The sequence below is a fragment of the Cebus imitator genome, unplaced genomic scaffold (genome assembly GCF_001604975.1).
Source record: "Cebus imitator isolate Cc_AM_T3 unplaced genomic scaffold, Cebus_imitator-1.0 Scaffold800, whole genome shotgun sequence".
Taxonomy (NCBI): Eukaryota; Metazoa; Chordata; class Mammalia; order Primates; family Cebidae; genus Cebus; species Cebus imitator.
The window spans coordinates 291,399-298,019 of NW_016108115.1; the positions used below are offsets into that span (position 1 = coordinate 291,399).

General features: G+C 46.5%; 1 protein-coding gene across 1 annotated transcript in view; it reads right to left on the reverse strand.

Moving 5' to 3' along the window:
* The window catches only part of FAM160A1 (family with sequence similarity 160 member A1), a 273,216-nt gene extending 267,469 nt beyond the window's left edge, over nt 1-5,747 (reverse strand). Inside the window, exon 1 of the mRNA XM_017520081.2 lies at nt 5,420-5,747. The gene's annotated coding sequence lies outside the window, so the exon portion shown is untranslated. The remainder of the gene's footprint in view (nt 1-5,419) is intronic.
* Nucleotides 5,748-6,621: the final 874 nt, after the last annotated feature.

Below are 6,621 nucleotides of genomic sequence, written 5' to 3' on the forward strand. Positions count from 1 at the left end.
AAAAAAAAAAAAGAGAATGACCTGCATGTATGATCATGAAAACATTTTCAAGATATACTGTCAAGTTAAAAATAAAAACCAAGGTAAAAGTTGCATAGGATTACCCCAGCAGTTATTAACAACCATGTTAAGAATAAACATATAGGAAAAAATGAAGGGAAATATACCTATTTTGCATATAGCAGTTTCTCCAGAATGTAAGATTACAGTGTACTTTAACTTTTAACATTATATATTTCTATATTGTTTAGATTTTGAATAACATGTATTATGTATGTAATAAGAAAAATTAGGCCTCATTTAAGTTGGTGATATAATTGGAAGGGAAGTAGGAAAAAAATCATATTTGTAAAGAAAAGGATAAACTTAAGTGTGTCGACTTTTTATAATATCTCTAAAATATCATTTGTCTCTACCTTTCTTTTAGAAGGCAGTAGTATCCTCACTCACAGAACTTCAAAATTAAGCAAAACGCATAGATACTGGAAACGTTCCCTTAGCATTTCCCCTTAGTAATGTCTCCTGAGGATAAAAGTTTAGCTTGAATTCCAGTATTTATCAAATTCAACTGGGCAACAATTCCAGCTTCTAAACAGTTGCAGACAAACCAGACATCCCTATTTCTAAATAAAAGTAATTACAGAATTGACAACAAAAAAGGTACAAATTCTGCAGACTCTAAAAACATTTAAAGCATTTTCAAAATGGAAATTTAAGGAATTAGACATACTTTTGAATCTATAGTCCAGTAACCTGTTTAAAGATTGTAAAAACTAGAAAGAGGCCGGACACTGTGGTTCATACCTGTAATCCCAGCACTTTAGGAGGCTGAGGAGGGCAAATCATGAGGTCAGGAGTTCGAGACCACCCTGGCCAACATGGTGAAACGCCATCTCTACTAAAAAAAAAAAAAATACAAAAATTAGCTGGACATGGAGACTCATGCCTGTAGTTCCAGCTGCTCAAGAGGCTGAGGTGGGAGAATCACTTGGACCCAGGAGGCGGAGGTTGCAGTGAGCCGAGACTGTACCACTGCACTCCAGCCTGGGCGACAGAGTGAGGCTCTGTCTCAAACAACAACAACAACAAAAAAAAAACTAGATAGAAGGAGAAAGATTTGCCTAGAAAGGAAATTGAGGAATCACTAGAGCAAGGTAAAACTTTCTACCTGCCTGGGAAAGGGCGTGACCTTGTCCAGGAAAAGTTTGTCTCTTCAGTTATGTGACCATGAACAAAACATTTAAACTCCTATACCTCAATTTCCTCACCTGTAAAATGAAGGACCTAGGAATAAATCATCTATGTGGTCCTTTTTGGCTCTAAAATTATAACAAAAGACCTTCACGTCATACTTGCCAAAGAGTTTTTTTTAAGTAATACATATGAGACCAGGCTCAGAAGCTAACGTCTATAATCCCAGCATTTTGGGAGGCCAAGACAGGTGGATCACTTGATGCCAGGAATTCGAGACCAGCCTGGCCAACATGGCGAAAACTCACCTCCACTAAAAATACAAAAACTAGCCAGGCATGCTGGTGCATGCCTGTAGCCCTAGCTACTCGGGAGGCTGAGGCAGGAGAATCGCTTGAACCCAGGAGATAAAGGTTGGAGTGAGCTGAGATCGTGCCACTGCACTTCTCCCTGGGCAACAGAGGGAGCCTCTGCCTCAAAAAATAAATAAATAAAATAAAGAAATACATATGTACACAGTATAAAATGTTATCTAATATTATAAGGTACACAGCCAAAAACAGTAGATTCCTGCCTGGCTCATCCTCACTCCTGAGTTTCATTCCCCAAAAGAAGGTCCTTCAATTCTTCTAGCTATTTCTTCTGGTAATTACTTCTCTATTTTTAAATCATGCACTTATACTGCTATTTCCAGAGTTTTTCAATTTTAGACATTGCCAAAGTTCCTTATTCAATCTATCAGGTTATTTATTCACCTATGCCACCATCCAAGATTTCCCTCCCAAATTTAATGGAGGTTACTTCAATTTTATTGTACAGCTATACTGTTGAGATGCCAAAGCTATACAGACTATACGTTATATGTATATACACACTTACACATACACATATATGCATATACACATACATACACATATATGCACATATAGTTCTGTCATCCTGTCTCCACATGAGCTCACATTTTGGTTAATAAGAAGGAAGAGGGCTGGGCACAGTGGCTCCTGACTGTAATCTCAGCACTTTGGGAGGCCGAGGCAGGCAGATCACCTCAGGTCAGGAGTTGGAGACCCGCCTGACCAATGTGGGAAAACCTCGTCTGTACTAAAAATACAAAATTAGCTGGGCGTGGTGGCTCATGCCTGTAATCCCAGCTGCTCCGGAGGCTGAGCAGGAGAATCACTTGAACTCAAAAGGCGGAGGTCATGGTGAACTGAGATCGCACCATTGTAGCCCAGCCTGGGCAACTAGAGTGAAACTCCATGAGAAAGTAAAGAAAAGATAAGTGGAAGAAAAGAAGGAAGGAAGGGAGGGAGGCAGGGAGGGAGGAAGGAGAAAGAGAAAGGAGAGAGAGAAAGAAAAAAGAAAAGGAAGGAAGGAAGGAAGGGAGGGAGGGAGGGAGGGAGGGAGGGAGGAAAGAAGGAAGGAAGGAAGGAAGGAAGGAAGGAAGGAAGGAGAGAGAGAAAGAAAAGCCAAGCCCATTTCGCATCCAACCACTTCACAAATGTAACAGGGAAAACTTGTAAATCAGAAATCCTGAATTCAGGTCTGAGTCCACAATATACAGGAGCAAAGTAAGTACATAAAAGTCCCTTATTATCTCTGAATCTCATCTGCTTTCCTCCCGTGTAATCTAAATACAAGGGCATCTACTGCAAAATGGTTAAATCACAAGGCACAAATATGGTACATGAAAGCACTTTGTGAATCATAAAGCACTAGAGAACTGTTCACTTCTGTTACTGTCTTCACTGAAAGATTCCTACAAATGAAGTCCCTGGAGTTTCTTGTCACTCTTGACCACTGTTCCCCTACCTAGGCTAAAAACCAAGAGTTGGAAGTTGCTGAAAATAAGGATGAAGTAGATCTAAACTGTTTCAAAGCCAGATTCTGATCCAGACCTTCACTGGGCCCATGTATCCCCCTAGAAGACAAATGTACACCGAATAAAGATCAAGTGTCTAAACAGATTAAATAAAGCAATTTTGCTTTACATTTGCGGGAGAAAAGAGGTTCCTTATTAAATTTTCCTTATGAAAGTAAGACAAGAGGCCAGGCGTGGTGGTTCACACCTGTAATCCCAGCACTTTGGGAGACCAAGGCAGGTGATCACTTGAGTTTAGGAGCTTAAGGCCAGCCTGAGCAACGTGGCAAAAGCTGTCTATACGAAAAATACAAAAAATTAAGAGTGTGGTGGCATGCACCTGTGGTCCCAGGTACTCAGGAGACTATGGTGGGAGGATTGCTTGAGCCCAGGAGATCGAGGCTGCAGAGAGCCAAGATCATGCCACTGAACTCTAGCCTGGGCCAGAGAGAGACCCTAACTAACTTCAAAAATAATAATAATAATACAAGAATATAATTTCACTCCTCAGAGTCAATTCTTGTTTTTTCTCATTTTACCTCCATATTTCTACATAATATATTTGTACATCTGCTTCTTGTTTGCAGTCATTATCTATCAAGTTCCTATTAAAGAAAGAACTTTGCAAAGAAAGTATTTTGAACCCACCTTAGGAGGTAGAGTACAGAACTGTTCACCAATGCATTACTCTGATTCTGTAAAAATAAAGCACTCCTTTTATTTCTAGTTTTCAAGTCCTCCATTAAAAGTCCCACATAATGCCTCTATATGAGAGCCAAGAAGGAAGGTAGCGGGGCAGTTGGACCTAAATTTTTACACTACTCTTAATTACTCTCTGAATCCATTTCAGTGATGTCCAGTTTCTCTGACCCTTTCCAGCCACCCCACATAGTTTAATCCTGTTCCTTGTCATATAGGGCAAATGACAAACAGGACTGCAAACTTAATTTATTTCAAGACAAGCATGGACATAATTCTTATGAGCTCTGTGGAAAGGGATTAACTGGAGCTAAAAAGATATCGACCTTTAATTATGTGAAAAGTTACCTAAACCTAACAAGTATGTTTAAAGAGTAAGTTTATGGACTAAGTCTCCTGCTCAATTTCTGTCCAAAGAAAGCGTTTGAAGTTCTTCAAATGTGGACTTCAGCTGTGGCTCAATACATGTTGGCAGCTTCAGGGACAGCATTCTGCCTAGTGCCAGGTGTACAGGTGAACTTGAGGTCAGGCAGGTGACCCTGACAAGTAGGCATGGTACATTAAGGAGAGGAAATCTTTCCTCTCATTAATCAACAGGATAAAGGTGATTAAGCAGGAATTATTTTTCAATGACCTATATAATTTCATCAGAGCTGCTATGGCTATTAGCAGGGAGCAGCTGACTTCCTAATGAGATGAATTTGATAGCACAGCCCTTCCAGAGAAGCCAAGGGAGCAAGCCCAATCTACAGGGAAGCAACAATTGGTAGGCATTGTTTACTCCTTCTCCTCCTGAGAGCTGTCTCTCCTTCTCAATATTTGGCTCTTTCCCTTCAGGGAGGTTTCCCTGTCCCTGGATGGCTGGGGCTGCAGCATCTGCTGAAAAGTGGAAGCTGGATCTGCTGTGAATGGGTGGGTCCAGGAGGCTGGGACGGAACTGGGCTAATTGACTAGACCTTCTCATGTGATTCCCACAGTCTCAAGCCAACAAGGCTACCGCCGCCTGCACCGACACCTCTCTCTGGCCCGGCCTGAAATAAGACAGCAGGTTGTTCCTCCCACTCCCTAGCAGAAGTGGAGTTAACAAGGGACCTTTGATGAGCCAGAGGAAACACAGACACACACACACACACACTATCAATAACAACCACGATTTGAATGCAGTTTCATCAGAGAATTTATGAAATTGAGCAACAGCTGCCCAACAAGTAAGTCCTTACAGCAGGAAAGGGCCACAAACCTCAGACGGGCACCTCCTCAGTCTCCGGTGTAAGCAAGTTTGTTTAGCGGGGAAACCTGAACTCCACATCTCCTTGCCTTTGCCTGTGCCTCCCAGAGGACCCAGGGACCAAGGAATGGGACGGAGGGCCCTGATACATCTTCCTTCGCCAAAACAAGCCGGCTCTCTCTATTCCAGGGTCAGTCACCGCGTAACGCCCTGTCCCGGGGCCCGCTGCCCTGGGAGCCACCTCCTCCCCCCACCCACCCCGCGCCCCCGCCCGACGCAGCGCCCTCATTTGGAACATCCCCAGTCGGCCCCCAGCCCAATGCCGGCTCCTCCAGCCCAGCTGGCGGATGCAGAGAAGGGACATTTCGGCTCTCCCTCCTCCAACCCCCTAAAATAAAAGAATCCCTCAAGCGCAAATCTCCGGCCAGCACAGTCCCTACCTGTCTCCGGCCGTGGCTCCTCCTCCCCAAGCAGTGGGGCTCGCTGGACAAGTGTCTTCAGACAGTACAGAAAGTTTGCGCTGCTGTCCCGGGGACACCCGCGCGGGACCCCGTGAGGAAAGCAGGACCGGCTCTTCGCCCCGCTGGCGGTCGCCGCTGGAAAGTCTCGGCCCAGGTCCTCCCGGCCTGACTCAAACTCAGGAGTGCCCGGGAAGAATGTAGGTCGTGAGAAGGTCGGAGCGCAACTTTTCGAGGGTGCGTCAGCCACTGGCTGAGCCGCGTGGGTCCCGGGCTCTCCCCAGCCTCTCCCTCAGGAGCACTGGCGGGCCGGGGACCCGGGCGAGGCGGGGCGGGGCAAGAGTGGGGGCGGGGCCCAACCTGCCCGGAGGCCTCGGGGAGCGCGCCCCGGCCCCGCCCCCTCCGCCGCCGGCCCCGCCCCTGCCGCTGGGACGCGCCGCAGCCAGGTGCGCCCGGGTCTCAGGCGGCGCCGCGCCGCGCGGCCCACGCTGGTTTCCAAGGTGAAGGAGGAGGAGCCTCTGCGGGAAAGTTTCCACCGAAACTTGAGCGGGGCGCCGCGGATCACGCCCCCCTTTGGGATTAGGGTTTGGCCGGAGCTACACTCTTGACTCACGCACGCACACCGCCGTACACAGCACTACTGTTCACGGTCCCGCCAAAGGCTCGTCTCTCGGGTTCTGCCAAGTGGAGGGAGTCGGACGCCGCCGCATGTCACGGGCGTTTCCGATTTCTCGCCTCCCAAAGGTTTGAGGGCGGCCACCGGCGCCCGGGCCCCGCTCCTCTTTCCTTTGCTGACCCCACACAGTTTAATCCTGTTCCTTGTCCTATAGGACAAATGATAAAAAGGACCCCAAACTTCCTTGAGGCGCGAATTTTAAAATGCTGATACCGTCCTGAGAGAGCAGAGTCAAGTGAAGCAAACGTTCTCCTGTTACTCTCCTGTCAGACCCCCCCTGCAGGGGGGAAGTGTGGCCTTGGCCGACGTTAATGAACTGCCAGGGTGGAGGGAGGACGCCTGCCGGTTCGGTTTTGCTTTTTAAGGGTAACCTTAGCGTTAGTGGAGTCGTTTGTGGAGTTAGGGATTATGTGGTATGTGTGTGTGTCACAAGTTCACTGGCAACTCCCCCACCCCCACCCCTTCGCAAGAAATGAAGGCTGTAATTTGGACTGTTCTACAACAAAGT